We start from the raw sequence: 23428 nt of genomic DNA on the forward strand, positions 1-23428 counted from the left end.
AAAGTATGACTACAGGGGGAGTGGCCAAGCCGGCGGCTAAGATGGCCGCTTGGTAGAGATGCTCTGGGGATCGCACAGGCCCATTCGAACTTTCCCCCGAGCACAGCAGATCGTTCCATGCTGACAGCGGCGTAGCGTGAAGACAAGGAGGTGCTGCACGCTGGTGACGGTTTGTGGAGCACAGCTCCACCTCCGTTTCGAAGTGAGAGTGTGCCGGGTGAGACCAGGGAGGAGCCTGAGTCACGGTGCCCAGAGCTGCGGCAGACTGGCGCACAGACGGGACCCGAAGAGGGAGCGGTGGTGTTCAAGGAACCAGGCGCTGGTGTGGTGAGTCGGAGCTGCCCTGGTGTTACTCTTGGCCCCCCCGCCTGCTCATATCACCGTGCCCGTGCTGCCTGACTGTTGGCCCGGCCCCACGACCCCCATTTTGTAAGTGCTGCCATGCGCGAGGACAGGTCCCGCATGCTGCGGTGATCGGTGGCTCGGGCGGCGGCTATGGACTGCGGAGGCAGGGGGAGGAAGACCCGCTGAGCACAGGGCAGGCGGAGCAAAGGTGCGGCTGGCCCAAACACGCAATCACCTGCTGCCACACGCTGCCCTGATGACTTCTAATCCACAGCTGACCGGGGCCTGCAATTACACACTCTTCATGTGAGGCGCCTCCGCAGCAAGCACAGTGCCACAGAACGATCCATTCCACCGATGTGCCAGTAACAGTTAAATGCCAGGCATAACCTCAATGTCAGCCCTTACACCATCAGCCTTGCCCCCTGCAAACCTTCCAGATTTTCTTGTGAGGGTGCGCGTTAGGCTATGATCCACGCTAGCCCCACTGCATTAATCCATGCCGGAAGGACACCATTTTGTATTCCTGCGCTCGGCTAAGGCAGCCATAAACAAACCGCCATATAGAAGATACGCAGCAGTTCACGGTACCTGAACACAGCATCTGTCGCACTACTGGGGACTGTTGGTAACTACTCCGGCCGACATGGCACCACTACTGATGCCATTGATAAGGCATGGGGCGGAACCCTTCCAAGTGGCGGAAACCACCCCTCTGCATCCCTCGGAAATGGCTGACAACACGCATGCCACGGAGCACTCTACAAACTCCGAATCAACTGTTGCTTCTCTGCTGCAAGAAATGAGGGCTGGATTCAAGGCCCTTGACTCTCGCTTTGTAACATTAGATAAGAACATTACAGACATGGGGGCCAAAATACAAGTACATGATCGGCGGCTGAACGTGGCGGAGGCTCGCATATCAGACATCGAAGACGGGACCGCACAGTCCCTTAAGAGGCTGGAACGAACGGAACGATTACTAAAGGAAGTAGCTATCAAAAATGAAGATTTGGAAGCCCGAAGCCGCCACAATAACATCCGCATTATGGGAGTTCCGGAGACGACAGCCACGGGCCGGATGGATCAAATAGTGGAGAAGTTGCTCACTGAACCGTTTGGCGGAGAAGTATTCACACCTGGCTTTGTGGTAGAAAGGGCACACAGATCACTAAGCCCCAGACTAAATCCCAGCCTCCCCCCCAGACCCATAATAGTGCACCTTCTCAATTTTAGAGACCGAGACACTGCACTGCGACTAGCGAGGGAGTGCAGAGAGGTGTAATGGCAGGGGTCAAAACTGTCCTTTTATCCTGACTTCACCGCTATGGTAAAGGAAGCCCATTGAAAGTTCAATGGAGTAAAAGTCACTCTATGGAATCTAGGTCTCAAATATGGCATGCTCTACCCGTCACGGTTGAGAGTGGATGTGAGTGGCAGGTCCCTTATCTTCAACACACCTACTGAGGCGCAGGAATTCTTTCGGACATACAGGCAAAAAAACCCAACGACCACAGCGGGCGGATCTCTATCCTCCCTGCCACACAGCTGCTCAGATGCTAGTGCTGAGCTCTTTTCTAATCCTGGCACTGGTTGATGCAAATGTTTGCTTTAAATGTATTTATGCATTCCATTGAGGAAAACTCTATTGTATGATTTGTGGCTATTACATTTGGCTTGTCTGACCCCGAGCTGCCACCCCCATTGGTGTATCCGTTTAGTTGGTTAATTTCCACCGTGGGGCTTTTTGTTGGTGCTACGTCGGCTCAGCAGATGGTTCCTTTAGATGACAGGTTTGAGTATTCACTGTGGGATGGCATCCTTTGGGTTGGAAGGCGGCTGGGTGGGGGAGGAGGGCAGGGAACGGAAGGGTACATTTCAATTGTCTGTTTTCACACCTTAATTCAACGTTGTTAGAAATATTCAATGTTCATTGCAGTTCTGACAGGACAAGAGACACACTCTCCCCCGATGACACGATTAGGTAAGATCATTGGCCCCTCTGCGCTAACCTTGATCTCCTGGAACGTCAGAGGTCTCAACGACAATTGCAAGCGTAGGCAGGTGCTGCATTATTTACTCCGGCGCAACATCGATATAGCATTCCTGCAGGAGATGCATTTGCCCCCCTCCGACGCACAGCGTTTTGGCACTAGTTGGTGCGCCCATAGGTTCTTTGCCAATTACAGCAGCTACGCCAGGGGCACCGCTATCCTGGTTCACAACAGTGAGTCCTTCGTGATCCAGAAGGTAGATACATTATAGTTGTTGGTTCTCTGTGTGGCCACAGAACTGCACTGACTAACATCTATGCCCCGAATGTAGATGCACCCGACTTTTTCCACGCGCTGAGCACTCAGCTTGCAAAATACACACCTCTGAAGATGCCCTTGGGTGGGGACCTTAACTTGTTAATTGACCCAGTGTTGGACAGCACGTCTTGTGCCCCGGACTCCAAGCCGCGGGCAAGATGAGCCCTGAAAGACCTCTGCGCTCAATACACCCTGGTTGATATCTGCCGGTGCCGCAACCCCACGTTAACTGAGTACACTCACTATTCTGGCCAGCATAGCACCTGGACCAGAATTGACTACTGGCTGCTATCCTCCGACGTCATTGACTGGTTTGATTCCCACAGGACACTCCCGCGAACATATTCCGATCACTCCCCAATAGTACTACACTTGAAACTCCCACAACCGGAGGGATACGAAAGGCAGTGGCGCTTCCCGGGCAGAGCGCTGCAAGACAAAGTGTTCAAGGCAGAGGTGCGAGAAGCGATAGAATACTATTTTGCACTTAATACTGGTTTGGTAGACACTAGAGCGGTGCTATGAGAGGGCTTTAAAGCCGTTATTAGAGGGGTATGCATTGCTAAGCACGTCAGTGTGCTCAAAGATCTTCGCAACACGATGGCCCAAATTGCACAGGATATCGCTGAGCTAGATTCACAATCCTCGGTTTCCCCGACCCCTGACTACCAGGCAGCAAGGCTCTCTCTTCTGTCTGAGTACAGAGACACTGCGGACCGGGAAATATTGTATCTGGGGAAATACCACACGGCTCGGTGTAATGGGGCGGGAGAAAGACCGGGGAGGGTACTGGCACAAATGCTGAGGGCGCCGTATTGTAAATCATACATTACTGAGCTACATTCAGCTGCGGAAGACACGCTTACCACCACATCCAATATCCGGGACGAATTCTTAGACTATTATACAACCCTCTATACCTCTAGGACTGGGCCTGATAAAACTGCCCAGACAGATTATCTTGAGGAAATCGCATTAGTGTATTTGGAGAAGTATATACAAGACTTCATGGTGGAACAGATAACAGTAGAGGACGTAACACTTGCCATTGACACCATCTGGGGCTCAAACGCCCCAGGGTCAGACGGTTTTTATAAGGAGTTCAGGGATCTTTTGCCCCGCAGCTCATTGAAGTTTATGCGGAAGCACTAGAAAAGCAGATACTCCCCCCCACGTTCCGGGAGGCAGTAATCATTCTCCTCCCCAAGCCCGGCAAGGACCATAGACAATGAGGCTCTTGTCACCTGTTATCTTTACTCAATTTAGACTAAAGAATTTTAGCGAAAGCCTTGGCTAACAGACTGTGGCAGAAAAAAGTCAGTTTTATACGACAGAAATTGAAGGGGCCGGCACATCCAGTAAGGAACTCTTTAAAACGATTAAGTACCTTATCTCTGCACCCAATGACATCGCTGCCAACTCTAATCAAGACTTCTGTAACGATATTGCTAGCTTTTTTAAATCCAAGGTAGAGCAAATCTATGACCAATTCTCACATAGTGCTGCTACTCTGAGCGTGCCACTTACACCCTCTCATAAAGTGACTTTTGTAGACTTTTCCCCGGCCTCCCCCGACCAACTATCTTCTCTTCCACTAAATCAGGATCCCCGGAGGACCCTTGTCCCCCCAGAATTCTCAGAAGCATCAGTCCCATTATTAGCCCTATACTTACCAAAGTATTCAACCAGATGATATTACAAGGACATTTTCCTTTAATTTGGAAACAGGCCTGTGTTCTTCCTCTCTTAAAAAAAGCGAATTTAGATATAGCTGACCCTGCCAACTACCGTCCTATTGCTAGACTCCCCGTTCCCGCTAAAATCTTTGAAAAACGGCTTAACACTGAACTTTCCACTTTTATCACGGAAAACAAAATTCTGGATCAAAGTCAGTTTGGCTTTAGAGTCAAACATAACACTGAGACGGCCCTAATAAAAACGACCGAAGAGATACGAAAAACTCTGGACGCTGGGGGGTCTGCAGCCCTGGTTCTCCATGACTTGTCCGCGGCATTTGATACCGTGGACCATACGACCTTGATCAACCGTCTAAAAACTATTGGGATAGATGGAAGGGCTCTTTCCCTTTTAAAGTCATTTCTTTCGGATCGAACACAAACTGTGCATCTGGGTAATTTTAAATCAGCTCCTTTCATTTTGCCATGTGGGGTGCCGAAGGGATCTTCGTTGAGCCCCACGCTTTTTAATATTTATGTCTCTGAGCTAGCCTCTTTGATTTGAAGTTTCAACTTATGTCCAACCTCTTATGCCAACGATACCCAGTTGGTCATCTCAGCAGTGGATAAAGACATTAACTATTTCACTAAACTCCATGACTGCATGGTTTCATTAAATGACTGGATGGGTAGGCACTGCCTCAAGCTGAACTCAGGCAAAACTGAGGTGGTGCTTTTTGGGAATCTTTGCCCTCAGTGGTCACCGGGATGGTGGCCACATACTCTGGGCATAACTCCCATACCGGTGGCCAAGGCTAAGAATTTAGGGATCATCGTTGATGATAAACTGAATATGAAGTCTCAGGTTTCAAAGGTGGTTTCGTCCGCATTCCTTACTATGAAAATGGTTCGGAAAATTCTGCCTTTCATTCCGATTAACACTAGAAAAATTGTGATGACGTCCCTGGTGTTGTCTAAATTGGATTATTGTAATGGATTATAAATTAATATGCAATCCAACTTGCTTAGAAGGCTGCAGGCAGTACAGAACGCTGCGGTCAGGCTGGTCCTTAATATCCCTAAATTTCAGTCTATTAGGGCAGGCATTCGGGAACTGCACTGGCTTCCAGTTGGCCAGAAGATCAAATTCAAAGCACTTTGCACTGACTTTAAAGCCCTGCATGGAGAAGGACCACGATTTTTGATGGATCTGTTTCAGTGGTACTCTCCTAATAGAGCACTTCGCTCAGCAAATGCCTTCCTGCTTTTCACCCCCAGAATTAAAAGGATCAGCTGGGGGGAAGGAGTTTCAGCTTCAACACTATCAAGGAGTGGAATGCTCTTCCGCTCTCCCTTAGGGAGTCCTCCTCCTTGTTAGTGTTCAGGAAATCGCTTAAAACATGGCTTTTTAGTAATGAGCTCTTTTACATAGTTATGGAGACCGTGAGCGCCTAGACATCTTTGGGTAGTAGTGCGCTTAATAAATTGTCATAACATAACATAACATAACATTTAATGGAGCATATCATCTCCCCGGTACAGTCGGGCTTTGTCCCGCATCTGTCCACTTCCCTGAACCTACTCACACTGTTCGCAGTGCTGCACAGAATTCAACCAGACACCCCTGCGGCCGCTATATTGTTAGACACAGAAAAGGCGTTTGACTCCTTGGAGTGGCCTTTTCTCCTTGAAGTAATGAGATGTATGGGCTTGCCATTTGGCTTCATCGCCAAGGTAGCTCTATTGTACAACAGCCCAGTGGCGCGACTCGGTTTGAATGGCCCTTTAAGCTATCACGTGGGACCTGTCAAGGCTGTCCCTTGTCCCCACTCCTGTTTATCTTAGCAATGGACCCACTGATCAGGCATTTTCAGGAACATCACATGCACCGCAGGTTGCAGCTCAACACTGGTCCCCTCCTGGTTTCCCTCTATGCTGATGACACTATCCTATATGTCCAAGAGCTGCAGATCAATCTTGCACCCCTCATTAGGGAAATCATCCGCTTCTATAGTTTCTCAGGGCTGGGTATAAACTGGCATAAGTCCATTATATTTCCATTAACTACGGGCACGACACAATGGGAATGGGAATTCCCCCTTGAATGGTGCCATGCTTCGGTAAAATTCCTCGGGATACACATCCACTGCGAGACCACACACATTATTTGTTTAAATTATGGCCAGGCCATTCACAAACTAGAGGAACAGATTGGTAAATGGCTGAGGTTACCATTGTCGTTAGCGGGTCAGGTGGCAATTCTGAAAATGGTAGTCCTTCCCAAATTTCTATATCTTTTTAAAAACATTCTTATTCCACTCACTGACATATTTTTTCGCACACTGCTTTCGCATCTGGTCCGGTTGGTATGGTGAGGGAGACAACCACGCATTCGCTGGTCAATCCTAACACTACCGTACGACAGAGGGGGGTTTAGTGTCCCAGAGTTACAATTGTATTATTTAGTGGCTCAATGTTGGTATGCTCACGCCAGGTACCACCCAGATGCACGTATACCATTTCTCCGACCAGAAGCGGACCTTGTACTCCGGGACAAACTATCCGCAGTACTCCCTGGAGGATTCCCTCGAGACAGATGTGACACACAGACAGTTTTCACCACCTCCTGGGCTTGGGGAAAATTGAGGAAATTCACCGGCGCTGCACATCTATATTCTTCCTCTCTTGCCCTGCTAAACGCCCGATGGCTCACACTCACAGAAGAGGGCCTAGTGCAGCGCACACTGACTACACTAGGCATTAACAAAATGGGTGATCTATTCCCCGAGGGGCATGTTTTCTCCCTAGATGAGGACGCTAGGTTGGCAGGTTGTGGTTTCATGACGCGCTTCATCATGGCTCGTGTAAGGTCGGCACTGTGGGCCGTATTACCCACATTCCCTATCGAGCCTGACTCATTTCCCCCACTTACATTAGTGATAGAGAACCCTGGCGGGGCCCGACTAATTTCCAAAATGTACAAAGCTAGTACTGCGAAGTTGCCAATATGTGACAACAAACTACGTCAAGCCTGGGAGGCAGATATTGGAGGGCCAATAATGGATGACCAATGGGCAAAGTGCTGCGGGGCCACCAAAGAAATCTCCCTCAATAGTAGACACAAACTGCTTCACTTTAAGTTTCTGCGTCGAGCTTACTTTACTCCTACTTTGGCACACAAGATAGATGTTACCAGGTCCCATTCATGTTTGAAATGCACCGCACCACATGCCGATTTCATTCACTTAGATTGGACTTGCCCCCGCTTGCAGGCTTACTGGATGGGTGTACACGTCCCTGGGGAAAATTTTCAGCATCCCTCTGAATCCTGTCCCTGAGATTGCGCTGTTAGGATACACAGTACAGATCCCTAAGAAAGTCAGGAAATTGGCCTCCTTAGCACTACTTTTGGCCAAAAGGGAAGTTGCCATACATTGGGGCCGAAAAACTGCTGCCAAATTACAGGACTGGTTACAAAGTCTCACATATTACAATATTAATGCCGAATGCTATGCCAACTTGATGCCAATGACTTCCTGCCCCAGAGACATATGGAGCCCGCTCATAAACAAGCCTCAGACATGCAGATGGAAAATGGCATTGTACCAGAGGGAGTGGGATGAACGGATGGATGCTATATAATACAGCCGGAGGAATTCGGTGTTCGGTATGAAGTGTTTATGTGGGAATTGGGGGTGCAGGGTTGGGGGAGACGAGGCGATGGCAACTACGCAGCTAGAGGGTAGAGTTGGGCTAAACGCAAGTTCTATTTTATGGGATTAGTGTAGTAGGAGTCTATGTTATTAATACTGCTATGTCTACGACTGCCATTGAACCAGTAGGTGTGAGACTTAGAATGGATATATTGCTTGCTTGTGATGATATGTACACAATGTTTAAATGATCGGAAAATAAAGTATTTAAAAAAAAATGTTAAAAAAAGTTTGACTACAACAGAAATTTTATGTCAGACATTCCGACTCCAGACGGCTGTTGGAGTCGTGCATTGTAATTGCTTGTTCGCAATTCAATGCTATTGGGCTGTCCGAATCTGATCCGGATGACCTTGCATTTCCAAACAACGTCGGGAACTGAGTCGGAGAGCACTTATGCATTGAGAACATTGTAATCGCTCGTTTGGATATTCGTCCGAATCATTCGTAAACATAGCTCCCAAAGCCGATTTAGAAAGTCCTGATGCCGCTAGGAGCCCTTCCTAATGACATCGGAATTCGGCCCTTAGTATGCTGGTGCCTCATGTGTAGTTAGCTGTGAGTCACAGGAGACTTGGTAGTGTTTGGATCGTATCCCAGCGCTCATGTGTTCATTTGTGTTCATCCTTACTGTACACCACAGGGACCCCATGTTGTGAGAAAAAACCTGGCCAGTAAGACTTGCTCATACTGGGCTTGGAATAACCATGACTTTCATTGAGAAAAACAAAAAAATGATGGCTATAATATTTGAATGAATCTCAGGCACTGGTAATCACTTGTGATATCATCCCAATCCATCATTTTTGCTCACTCTGCCACAGGCAGAAACCTGGCATATGCAATAGGAACATTTCAGACCTAAAATTGAGGTCAGGTTCCCTCTAAATTGTAATACAAACAACCCCTGTCTTGTTATAGCCTTTTCTAACTCTTTCAGTAAAGTGCAGCTTGAGTCAGATGGCACAATGTCCATGGAATGGGTTTTGGGATGTACCCCAAGCACCTAGGGTGTTGCAATAAGGAAAACAAACAATTATTGGGTGGAATCTTGAATTAATCTTATCCGCTTAATTATTGAGGGCAGAATCCAGGTCCACCTGTAAGGCAGATGGGATCCATACAGGCACATTTATCTACAAGAAAAGTCATGCGTGTGGCTCTTTTTGACCATTAAGACAGGAAAACCAGTTTCATGTTTAAACTTAACCTGTTTAAGAACAATGACGAGCATGTTTATAGAATGTCAACAATGTATCACTCATTCCCACTAATGCAAACACTACTTCAGTAAAGTCTGCAGAAGGCAGAGGCACCCACCCCACTGTTCACATGCTCACCTTGGGACACGTGCCCCATTGTAAATGGTGTCAGCAGCTTTGGGGAAGTAGGCAGTGGTTTGGGCGATCACTGACTGCTCCCCTTGATGTTTTCTCAAATGTGAATCTTAAAAAAAAAAGAAATTCCTTTAGGGATCAGAGGCTGCTAATATGTCCACAATCTCAGCTGTGGACTCCTAGTTCTGCACCTCACGCTAGTTCCAACAAATCTTGGTCCTCCGCAATGCTACACAGCGCCAGCTGTTGCATGACGCCTCTGTGCTCCAGTTCCAAACAGATTACTACAAGTGGAGTGCGCCAGGCAATGAAGTCCAGTAGACTGTAAGGAGTATCAGAAAATCCTTTATTTCAAATGTATTTCATATGGAAGTTCCACAGTAAGCAACGCTCAGCCAATGCGTTTCATTCCCTCAAGGGGAACTTCATCAGGCCTTATAGAGTCATCATGTGATGTCCAAAAATGAACTGTCCCATTAATAATATTCCCCAGTGTATTGCACTTGAAGCCCTTGGAGTTCTTACAGGCATAATAAGGCCTGCATGTTGCGAACCGCAAAGACGCCCGTCCGGTCAGACTCCAAAGTGGATCACAGACTGCTGTAAAAAAAAAGATTCCCGATTAGTAATGCAAAAAGAGGACTCTGATCTGCTGTTTTTTGCAGGCCACCATTCCTATCTCTGTAGTCAGTCTTGGGGGTCACAAATAGTAATCTGACTGATCAATATTCACTAAGCAGGTTGTTCTGCGACCCTCTGTGTCTGGACATTTTGTGATATGACTTATTAGTACGTAGGTTGTATCACAAAATTAAGGACTAGTCTCGAAATGTCAAAGCAAAATTCGTGACCGCGTTTTGCAAGCAGTCCTTTGATACATCTTGCTCAAAGTGCATTGAACCTGCTGATTTACGTGGCCCTAGGGCTTGAAATTATTAAAATCGCCTGCATAGCCAGTAAACCCTGAAAAGGAATGTAGGTGTGCCCTGGCCTCTAGAATATATCTTTATCTTGTTTCTTATGCTATGGTCATTTACCTTGTGTCTCCTGACTAAAGCATAATAAATGGAAGCATCGTTGCATGCATACATCTTACACAACGCTGAAAGCTAATTGAAGGAGTTAATTATATTGAGAACAATTCTTTAACATCAAACATTCAACGAAAAATCCAGTAAAAAACAGGCCACAAAAATATTTTATTAAAAAGAATGCGGTGCATGTAATTAAAATTCGACAGATCCGACACAATGTAATAGTTGATTCATTTCTGACGTCAGTGCAGGGCACATCTAGAGAGACTTTAAAATTATTTATAGCTGAAGTGTTCTACTCATTAAGAGAGCCTCGTCCCCATAACAATGGAGCGCCTCTGTGATACATCTTGAGGGATGCTGTCATGTTCGAAATGGTTTCTACTTCCCCGTGGTTATTTCTGAAAGCATTGCTCATTTATTAATACACCCTCCGCATGTTCACCTCAAATGACATCTAAAACGAAGCCCCCTCAGACTTAACAGGCAACCCTGATTTTCAACAGATATGCTAAGTAATGCACGTTTTCAGCTTAGCACGCGCTGGGTAATTTGACTGTAATGTGTTTGTTGTCAGCAATGGAAGTGTAATACATAGTAGTTGCGGGCACAGTACCAAACGTTTGCGTAATAAGACGCCATTACATTATAACGAATTATCTTTAGTTTACCATTAGATTTATGAACTAGTTTACGTTATTGTATTGTGATTGATTGCATCCCTCACTGAAGGGTTCTTGTGTTTGCAAGTACTGTCAACGAATGTTTAGACCCAGTAACGGCTCCTGGAGGGAGTGCTGCGGGGCGGGGCAGGATGGGGGGTAGTAAACTACGCCATACGGCTGAACGGAGGTAAATAAAAAAATAAGTAAATAAAACGATGGGGCATAATATCAAGACAGGCGATAAAATGATCGCCGCTTTTATCTGCAGAAAACTGCCGCTAAAACGGCGATAATGGGCTTGATAATATGCTCTATGGAATTCCAATTGAAGCTCAGGTTAGATGTCCTTCACTAACCTGAGCTTCAATTGGATTTCCATAGAGCATATTATCAAGCCTATTATCGTGATTTTAGCGACAGTTTTCTGCCACTAAAGCAGCGATAATTTTATCGCCTGTCTTGATAATATGCCCCGATGTTCGTTGCGTGCGCTGCATTGCATTTCCTTCGCATAAAACTTGTTTTATTTATTTATTTGTTTACTTACCTTTGTTCAGCCGTATGCCGTAGTTTACTACCCCCCACCCTGCTCCTCCCCCTCCACGCCCTACCACCTGCAGCACTCCCTCCAGGAGCCGCTACTGTTTAGACCTTGGTAAGAGTACCTGTGATCACTGGTGCAGAATGGAAAATACAATTTGATTGTTATTCCAATGCATGTGTAAATGGATTTTAACAACTAACATCAACGTTTAATCAGCATCAATCTCATATTCCCGTTGATGGGGTGATGATGAACAAACTTCTTTATTTCTCGTTTTTGGCTTAATTCTGGTGCCAGTTCTGTTTCCTGGATCTATTCACACACACATATGAATTTCAATTACATGATGCATTGAGGTGGACTAATTGTCTCTAGGCCACTACATTGCTTGATCAACCATGGAGGTGATGAGTGACCAGCAAACACTCTTTTAGACATTTGCGGCCTGTGCAGGTAAGCGTGGTGTGGTGTGGCTGGGCGGGGAGAAGTGACAAACGGCAGAACAGGAAAAATAAATAAATAAAACCACTTACCTTGCGCTCGCCTGTTATGTTTCAGATAGGTACCCCAATATAGGCTCAGGTAGTCACCTAACCTTTCACTTATATTCTCCGCTACCATTACACTACATAACGGTTCTTGGGACTGACCTTTTACCTATTTACGATACTGCTTACAAGCCTTATCCATTATGCAAGAGTATTCCTGGAATCTCAGCTGGACTACCATCTCCTGCATAATAACTTCGTATAAGGGTCATTCCTTCCGTCATCCTAAGTCCGACATGACACAGCAAGGTAGAAACCCTGAGGGTACCACTTTAGGTATATAAACACCATATCTCGCTGAGGTAGTCAGAGGAGAAAAGGACTTCTATGCTGACATACTGACATGAGATGCTGAGGTTCCTGCATGCAGACACTCCAGCATGCAGTGGTCTGACATCCCTTGCCGGGTGTCCATCTCAAGACCAAGACGGGGTCTTACAGTCTCTCACTTCAGGTAATGGGGTTAACTTTATCCTAGAGGGATTCTTGGCTTTACACCTACATACATGCTAGGTACACTTAGGCACATCTAGTTAGGGTCGCATCGTAGTAGTACGCATTTTACTGTCATGCATTTTATATACTTGTCTGTATTTATTGTTTTAGCACGAAGGTAGAAATCTACCATCTTTTTACTTTGTTAGTGCTTCTAATCCTTATATCTGTTTCTGTCTAATGGTTGTTTCAGCACACCTATTTTACATTAGAATGATGCTGGTTCAATAAATGCCTATTGAAAAACATCCCCATCGTTTATTCTGTGTATCTCTGTGAGGCAAAGTGAGCGTGAGTGACTGAGCGAAAAGTATCGCACTGTTTCCACGATCCTGAAGGATCAGGGTTGTTATGTTCGATAGTTGCCAAGAACTATTCTCTCCTTGGTAAGAGGGGTTTTTAGTGGCACTTTGAGCTACCTGGTATACAGGCTAACAAACTTGGTGGGGGTGTCCAGAATCAGTCAGGACACCAATCCTACAGTGTATGTTGTCTAAAAACGCCGGTTCTATATAGCTTTATAGGGACTACACGACAGACGAGTCGGCGATGCGCAAGCGCAGGGTAAGATGTTTCATTTATTTTATTTGACCTATTCTGTAACCAAGTCAGCGCTGTGGCAAGCACAAGGTAGGTGGTTTTATTTATGTATTTAAATATTTTCCCTATTCCGTAGTTGGTCACTTCCCGCTCGCCCCGCCCCACCACGCTTAGCAGCATGGGATGCGACTGATTTTAGAGTAAAAAATTAATTATTTCAAGGCTGATTCTTCATGGAAACCATGGAAAGGGGTCCTCTAACGATAAGGCACATTGTCCTTTCGATGTTGGACGTATTTTCTTAAAAGTCTGCTTTAGAATGCTGGAAAAAGTGCGGTAATATGACTACTTCGCATTTAATATGTTCTACATATTGAAAGTAATTTTCTAATGCCACATTATCAAAGCATGATAATGCTGCATTGATCACATAAAAAAACTTGCAGGTTACCACTGGAGAAAGGCTGGTCATAAATACTTCACACTTAATTTGTAATAGCTAGAAGAAAATATGGTTATCGCTTGTTATTCCCAATTTATATTAAGAAAGTCTAAAATGAATGATAATAATTGGTGTCCTGAGTGGAGTAAATGCAATCACCTGGGCCCTGAATCCACATCGCACGGTACTAGGGTTGCGATGAAATCTTGTGATTTTGCTCATACTGCCTGGCATAATCATCCTAGTTCTGTGCAATTGCAAGAACCCATGGAATGGGGAATTTCTCTGTGGGACCATTTTTTCCAGTTGTAAAACATGGTATCCCATTTTCCACGAGGTTTCACCAGGTGAGGAAGAACCAAACATCTTATAACTATGCAGAATGAAATTAACGCATACCGGCATGTGAGTCATGCTGCAGAACAGAGACTGCTACCATACACAACTTAAAAAAAGATGCCCTCTCAACCACAAATGAAGATGACTCCTGCCTTCTGATATGGCTGGACCTCTCAGCTGCCTCTAATGCAGTTGACCATCTGACTCTCATACGTACCCTGGAGTCTTGAATGGGTTGCACCAGTATTGCTCTTCACTGGTTCTCATACTACCTTTCCAACCAACACCAGTTTGTTCACATGGGCCCCTCCAGCTCACAAAATATCTCTATCACCTGTAAAAGTCCCTCATAACTCTATACAGTCTCTTATCATCCTCAATCTTTGCATGACACCCCTTGGTGCTCTACCCGCAGATAACAGCATCCAAATGTACCAATTTGTCAATGGTACACAACTCTACTTGTAGATCCCCTCTGCTTGAGGCCTTAAACACTGCTTGCACATCACCCAGAGTTGAATATCCAGCACTTGCCTGAAACTCAACCCAACTAAAACAGAAGTCCTGTATTTGCTAAGAACAAACAAACAAGATATAGTATAAACTTGGCTCAATGATATGAACCTTGGGATCACTGGCATGATATCAATCACAACAATATCGTGATACAGAAACTTTGCATCATAAACATCGAACACAAAACCATTGTTTCCCTACACTTATGAAAGTAAGTACAATAATATAGAGAAAAATACTTAATTTCTCACTAACATCATTATAAAAATACAAACATATTGTTTTTTTCAATATATATATATATATATATATATATATATATATATATATATATATATATATATATATATATATATACAAATTCACTGAAAAAACCATAGGTTTCACACACGTTATAGTTAGGAATTAGCATTTAAAAAACCTTGCAAATTCACTGAAAAAACCATAGGTTTCACACATGTTATAGTTAGCGGAAATTTTACTGATAAAAAACCAATGAAATTCCCCCGTTATAGTTAGTGCAGGCAACTATAACTCACACGACCGCAATCCTCTGCTGATGCTAATACTGTATTTAGACACTTATTTGCCCATGTCTTCTTCCATACATTTTTAGCTATACATATATTACAAATATTTTTTTTTCATAAAGACACATATGTCATCAGCAGAAGATTGCGGTCGCGTGAGTTATAGTTGCCTGCACTAACTATAACGGGGGAATTTCATTGGTTTTTTATCAGTAAAATTTCCGCTAACTATAACATGTGTGAAAGCTATGGTTTTTTCAGTGAATTTGCAAGGTTTTTTAAATGCTAATTCCTAACTATAACGTGTGTGAAACCTATGGTTTTTTCAGTGAATTTGTACGTTTTTTTAAATGCTAAGTTACTTTACGCCATTCGTGGCGTGCGCGCCCACTTAACGCAGTTCGTTCCGTGCGCGCACATTCGCGCACCGCGCGCCCACTTTACGCAGTTAGTGCCGTGCACGCACGGTGGGCACGCGGTGCGATGACAAAGCAAGAAAGCACGTCAACAAATCTGTTTCTGCTTTCCTCCGTGACTATGGTATGGGTGCCATTTACCACAACAACTTGCGTTATGACATGCAAGACATTTATAGAGGAGATGGTGTGCACTTCAATGATGAAGGGAACAGAGTCTTCCTCTTGAACCTTAGACTCTGCATCGGTACTTACTTGTAGGTACCACTAAAAAATCATTTCATAAACACAACGGCTCTTTTTAGAGCCCCCTAATATCTAAACACTTAAATCTGATTTTCAATTTTTTTTTTTTTTTTTCTACCGTACGCTTACCGTTAGCTTACCGTACGCGTACCCCGTCATTTTTTTTAAAATCAATAAATGTTTTTTTTGTACTTTTCTGTCCTTCTTTGACCCCCTTACAAATGTTAGGGGGTCTGTAACTCTCCTCATTGCCCCCTTTCCTTGTTTTCACTCTTTTTTTTCAGAGTGAAATACACAAAATGGCAGCCGCCGCTTCCTGGTTTCGGCCGATTCGAATGTTTACTAAGATCTAAGAGCCAATCAGAATCGCGCTCGCGCACGCCACCGTACGCTTACCGTAAGCGTACGGTAAGCGTACCGTAAGCGGGCTCAGATATATATATTGATTTAAAGGCTATTTTCTCAGAATCTACTGAACAGATTTACACCAAACCTACAAAAGGCACTTCCTTGACCTAGGGACTACCTCTCTGCCAAATTTTGAGTAATTCTGTTCAGCCGTTCGGGCTGTAGCTCGTTCTAAAGGTCCTATGGAAAAATGCATGGGAAAAACGCGTTTTGGGACCCCCCTTTTATCTCAGCCCCCGCTTGACGGATCCCCCCGAGACTTTCAGGGTAGGAGCGGAGCGTAGCGCCCCACCTATTTTGAGAAATTCGCGAGGATTCGTCGACCGGCGCCAAAGTTATTCAAAATAGAATGTTGAGGTTTTCCTATGGAAACGTTGTCCTAACTATAACTACCTACTGGCGACCGCCAGTAGGTAATATATATATATATATCAATTAGCACATGAACATAAAGGTACTTTTGTACATTCGTGCAAAGCTTCAAGATAACCTGGGAACAAGGACTGTGAGGGTCCGAAATGCTTCAGGCATTTGAAGAATTCCAGTGCCAATGCCGGTTTCCTGTTACGAATATTAAAGAGCTTTTTCAAGTTCAACCTGCAAGTGAGTGCGTCTTTCTCTCAAGGGTAACCTGGGTTTATATATTACAGCAGGCCTGCCGTGAAGACTGCACCACCATAAGATTGGAATATGGGTCACTGAATTTAACTTTTTCAGTAAGTGTCATTTGCAGGAACATTAATTTTAAAATCTGCATTGCACTGGGAGGTCCATTGGAGGGCTGGAAATATTCTATCATCAATTGGTAAAGCTACACACAACTACTGAAAGGTTTAACGAATTGGAGGTACTACAGGTTTCAGCACACAAATGGAAGTTCACTCACTCAAGTTGCCCACTAGAGGGCATGACTTGTAACAATTAGCACATGAACATAAGGGTACTTCTGAGGCGTTTGTGCAAGCCTTCCCGATAGCCTGTGGACATGGACCATGAGGGTCTAAAACGCGTCAGGCATTTGCAGAATTCCAGTGCCGATGCCGGTTTCCAGTTACAAATATTAAAGAGTTTTTTTCAAGTTCAAACTGCAAGTGAGTGCGTCTTTCTTTCAAGGGCAACCTGGGTTTATATACTACAGCAGTCCTGCCGTGAAGACTGCACCCCCTTAAGAATGGAATATGGGTCCACGGGATTGTACTTTCTTTTCAGTAAGTGGCATTTGCAGGAACAATAAATGTGAAATCTGTGTTGCACTGGGAGGGCCCATTAGAGAGCTGGAAATATTATTTCATCAGTGGGTAAAGCTGCGCACACCAGCTGAAAGGTTTAAAGCATTGGAGGTACTACATATTACAGCATGCAAATGGTAGTTCACTCACTCGAGTTGCCCACTGGAGGGCAGGATTTGTAACAATTAGCACATGAACATAAGGGTGCTTCTGCAGTATTTGTGCAAAGCTTCAAGATAGCCTGTGAATAAGGACCATGAGGGTATGAAATGCATCAGGCATTTGACGAATTCCAGTGCCAATGCTGGTTTCCTCTTATGAATATTAAAGAGATTTTTCCAGTTCAACCTGCATGTGAGTGCGTCTTTGTTTCAAGGGCAACCTGTATATATATCTATATCTATATCTATATCCAGCCACGGCCCAGTTTTTAGTACCCCCCACCATGCCCCTCCCCCGCCCCACCCCGCCATTCCGCCACACGGAACTCCCTCCACGGGCCGCGGCTGTCTATATATCTATATATAAATATATAAATATATATATATATATTCACTGAAAAAAACATAGGTTTCAGGGGTGTTATAGTTAGGAATTCGCATTTAAAAAACCTTAGAAATTCACTGAAAAAACCATAGGTTTTAGGGAAAGTTATAGTTATTTGGACATTGCACTCGTACAAAACCCTTGAAATTCCCCCGTTATAGTTAGCTCAGCTAACTATAACTCGCGCCCCCGCAATGCACTGCTGATGATGTCACATATTACATCACTCATGACATGGTCAGTGACATCACTGATGATATTACTGATGACATCTCAAATGACATCTCTGATGACATCACTGATGACATCATCCAGTGACTGTGTGTTTCTGTAGGCAAAGGCGTATTGAAGAATGAGTGGGTGTATAAGTGTCTGAATGGATGATTTAGTAGGTGAGTGACTGACTCTATAAGTGAGTGATTAAACGTATCTTAGTGAATGCATGGGTTAGTGACTAAACTGTGTGAATGTCTGAATCCGTCTGTCTGTTGCTGTTTAAGCGGCTGCATGGGTTTGCGAATAGCTACATGAGTGTCTATATGAGTTATTGATTGCTTGTCTGAGTATCTGTATGGGTTCCTTAGTGTTTGTGTGGGTGGGGTGTGTGTGACTGTGCATAGATGTGTGAGTGGGTGATTCACTGGGTGCATTGTTTCAAGAGTGCATCTGTGATGGACTGCATGGGGGTGAGTGTGTGTATGGGTGTGTTAGTGAGTGAATGTATATCTCAGTGGTACATGTGTGAGTAACTACATATGTGAAAGGCAATATATATGTGTGTTGGAGTATACAAATGGCTATAAGTGAGATTGTGTGATTGTGAGAGTGGCTGTATGGATGAGTGTGTGCTTGTATCAGTGATTGTATAAAAGCGTAAGAATGAGCTAGTATTTGTATGAGTAAGTGAGCTGGTGTGTGTATAACTGATAGGTGAGTCAATGGCAGTGTGATTAATTATTTGCATGACTGACATGGTGTGTCAGTACCTCTATGGATGAGTGGTGGTGTGTGAGCTTCTATATAGGTGTATGAGTGCATATGATAGTCCTGTACTGAGTGACCATAAGTATGACTGACTGTACGGGTGAGGGAGTGGATGTGTGTGAAAACCTAAGAATCAGTGAGTGGGTACGTAGTTAATGGTGTTGGAGTGTCTATGGTATTTAGAATGTCAGTCTATAATTTAGAGTGGGTGTATCAAAGGTTTTATTAGGGTGTGAGAAGATGCATCAAATTATCACATGGATGATGTCATCAGTGATGTCATCAGTGATGTCATTTGAGATGTAATCAGTGATGTCATCAGTGATGTCACTGACCATGTCATGAGTGATGTAATATGTGACGTCATCAGCAGTGTATTGTGGGGACGCGAGTTATAGTTAGCTGAACTAACTATAATGGGGGAATTTCACGGGTTTTGTATGAGTGCAATGTCCAACTAACTATAACTTTCCCTAAAACCTATGGTTTTTTAAGTGAATTTCTAAGGTTTTTTAAATGCTAATTCCTAACTGTAACGCCCCTGAAACCTATGTTTTTTTCAGTGACTTTCAAAGGTTTTTTAAATGCTAGTTTCTAACTATGCCTACAGAGGTAGGACATGTGATGAAAGAAGAAACAACGCACTGAAAGAAAAACAAATGCAGAAAGAAGCAACAGAAGTACTCAAAGACGAAGAAAAGTGCAGGAAGAAGCAAGACATGTGCAGACAGAACCAACAGAGGAGCAGAAAGAGGCCTCGTTACAAAATCATCCTGTGCCCACAACTTTTTCAGTTGGGTACTGGTGTTAACTGACTCTGACTAACCAGGCCTAAAGCCAGTGGTATGCTAAAATACACTTAGAATACAGTGAAACACACACCTACATACACTAGGGAAGACTAGGGAACACTTGGGGTACCCCTGTGATTAGCATAACCTCCTATGTAAGCCCGTAGTACGTAATAGGGCAGGGGTATTAAAACTACCTCTTAAAACGCGCCACAGGGTGCGTTTGCACACTGGTGAAGGAAGGGGGGAGCCTGAGGTGACAATGTGTGCAAACACGCCCTGTGGGCATTTTAAGTTGCGGGATAGAGTCTCCTTGAATCCTGAGGGTCCCTGGGGCCAACTAACCCACCAGACATGTCCAGTAAGTGCCACAGAGTTGCATTGCAAAGAGGTGTAAAATGGGGCATGGCCTCGGACCACCTCTCTGCAAAGCAGCGCAGTGGCACATACCGAAAGCACCTGGTGGGCTAGTTGGCCCCCAGCGGCCTTCAGGATTGAAGGGGAATTATTTCCCGAACTGAAAACATGCCACAGGACGTGTGTGCACACATCACCTCAGGCCCAGTCCCCTCCCTTCACCACTGTATAAACATGCCCTGTGGCCATTTTAAGTTGGGAGATTAAGTCCCCTTGAATCCTGAGGGTCCCTAGGGTCCAACTAGCCCACCAGGTACCTCCAGTAAGGGCCACAGAGCTATGTTACAGAGTGTTATAAAAAGGGGCATGGCCTGGACCACCTCACTACAACGCAGTGCAGTGGCACTTACTGGTAGCACCTGGTGGGCTAGTTGGCACCAAGGGACCCTCAGGATTGAATAGGAATTAATTCCCCAACTTAAAACGTGCCACAGGGTGTGTTAGCACACATGTCACCTCAGGCCCATCCCCTCCCTTCACCACTGAGCAAAAACGCACCCTGTGGCGCGTTTTGAGTTGGGGATAAAGTCTCCTTGAATTCTGATGGTCCCTGGGATCCAATTAGCTCACCAGGTACCTCCAGTAAGCGCCACAGAGCCTTGTTGCAGAGAGGTGTAAAAAGGGGCGTGGCCTCTGAACTCCTCTCTCCAACGCAGCTCCCTGGCACATACTGGAGGTACCTGGTAGGTTAGTTGGCCCCCAGGGACCCTCAATATTCAAGGGGAATTAATTCCCCAACTTACAACTCACCAGGGGGTCTTGGCCCACCCGGGGGCTAAATTATAACAAAGCGCGAGAGCCCATGCTTTTTTTTTTTTTCGCGGCGGGATCCATGGATCCTCCACGCATCCCGCGTTTAAAAAAAATAAAAAAATTGGGGGGCCCTGGGGGTCCTTGTGTGACCCCTGACCAGGCCAAGGGGGTCAGGGTGTTTCTACCCTGCCCCCTTTTCGTGTTTTGAGCATTTGTTTTTTTCTTTTCTTGTGCCTCGGTTCTACCGAGGCACAAGATGGCTGCCAACACTTCCTGGTTTGGAGTGTTGACAGCCAATTAGCATGAAGCTTGTGATCAGGAGGGTGCGCGGATCCTCCGTGCCTCTAGATGTAATTTTCTTTATTTCTTTATTCCTCAAAAACTACTGAACGGATTTACACCATTTTTTAAAAGGTTGCTTTCTGAGCCAAATTTGGTGTAATTCCGTTCAGCAGTTTTTGCTATAACCGTGTCTAAAGTTTCCTATGGAAAAATGATTTTTTTACCACTATTTCTTGAATTTCTCAGGAACTACTGAACGGATTTACATCATTTAAAAAAAAGGGCGCTTTCTGAAACAAGGGCTTCCTTTTTGCAAAATGTGGTGTAATTCTGTTCAGCAATTCGGGCTGTAGCCGTGTCTAAAATTTCCTATGGGAAATAACATGTGGAAAATGCGTTTTGGGACCCCCCGTTTTACTCGGCCCCCACTTGACGGATCACCCCAAAACCTTCAGGATAGGAGCTGACTGGAATGGGCCATTATTTTTGAACATTTTGCGAAGATTCGTCAGCCGGCGCCAAAGTTATTGGGAATAGAATGTTATGAGTTTCCTATGGATAATAGGTCCTAACTATAACTACCTACTGGCAACCACCAGTAGGTAATATATATATATATATATATATATATATATATTCACTTAAAAAACCATAGGTTTCACACATGTTATAGTTAGCTGGACATTTCACTCGTAAAAAACCAATGAAATTCCCCCGTTATAGTTAGTGCAGGCAACTATAACTCACGCGACCGCAATCCTCTGCTGATGACGTCAGATATTACATCACTGTATTTAGACACTTATTTACCCATGTCTTCTTCCATTAATCTTTAGCTATACATATATTACAAATATTTATTTTTCATAAAGACACATATGTCATCAGTGATGTAATATCTGACGTCATCAGCAGAGGATTGCGGTCACGTGAGTTATAGTTGCCTGCACTAACTATAACGGGGCAATTTCATTGGTTTTTTACAAGTGAAATGTCCAGCTAACTATAACATGTGTGAAACCTATGGTTTTTTAACTGAATTTGCAAGGTTTTTTAAATGCTAATTCGTAACTATAACGTGTGTGAAACCTATGGTTTTTTCAGTGAATATATATATATATACATATATATATATATTCACTTAAAAAACCATAGGTTTCACACATGTTATAGTTAGCTGGGCATTTCACTCGTGAAAAACCAATGAAATTCCCCCGTTATAGTTAGTGCAGACAACTATAACTCACGCGACCGCAATCCTCTGCTGATGACGTCAGATATTACATCACTGTATTTAGACACTTATTTACCCATGTCTTCTTCCATTAATTTTTAGCTATACATATATTACAAATATTTTTTTTTCAGAAAAACACATATGTCATCAGTGATGTAATATCTGACGTCATCAGCAGAGGATTGCGGTCGCGTGAGTTATAGTTGCCTGCACTAACTATAACGGGGGAATTTCATTGTTTTTTCACGAGTGAAATGCCCAGCTAACTATAACATGTGTGAAACCTATGGTTTTTTAAGTGAATTTGCAAGGTTTTTTAAATGCTAATTCCTAACTATAACGTGTGTGAAACCTATGGTTTTTTCAGTGAATTTGTACGGTTTTTTAAATGCTAAGTTATGTATTTATTTATTTATTTTATTTTTTTTAAGGTTTTTCACCGTGCGCGTACCATGCACGTTACATAGTTCACGGAATATTTCCGTTTCTACCGTGCGCGTACGCTACGCGCACTCCGCGATTTTTCATAAAAAATTTAAAATACATTTTTGCCCTTGGGGGTCCTTCTGGGACCCCCTGACCAAGGCTAGGGGGTCAGGAACTGTCCAGCCTGCCGGCTTTACAAGTTATCCACCTTTGTTTTTCACCCCCTCAGACTGCGAGAGACAAAATGGCGGCCGACACTTCCTGGTTTCGACCGATTCGAATGTTTACTAAGATCTAACAACCAATCAGAATCGAGCTCGCGCACGGCGGCGTGCGCGTACGGTAAGCTTACGGTACGCGCTCGGAGCGCGCCTATAGATATATATATTGATTTAAATGCTATTTTCTCAGGAAATACTGTACAGATTTACACGAGACCTTCAAAAGGCACATCCCTGACCTGAGGGCTACCTCTCTGCCAAATTTCAAGTAATTCTGTTCAGCCGTTCGGGCTGTAGCTCGGACTAAAAGTCCTATGGAAAAATGCATGGGGAAAACGCATTTTGGGACCCCCCCTTTTTCTCAGCCCCCGCTTGACGAATCCCCCCGAGACTTTCAGGGAAGGAGCAGAGCGGAGCGCCCCACCTATTTTGAGAA

Source organism: Triturus cristatus, chromosome 1_2, assembly GCF_964204655.1.
Source record: "Triturus cristatus chromosome 1_2, aTriCri1.1, whole genome shotgun sequence".
Classification (NCBI taxonomy): Eukaryota; Metazoa; Chordata; class Amphibia; order Caudata; family Salamandridae; genus Triturus; species Triturus cristatus.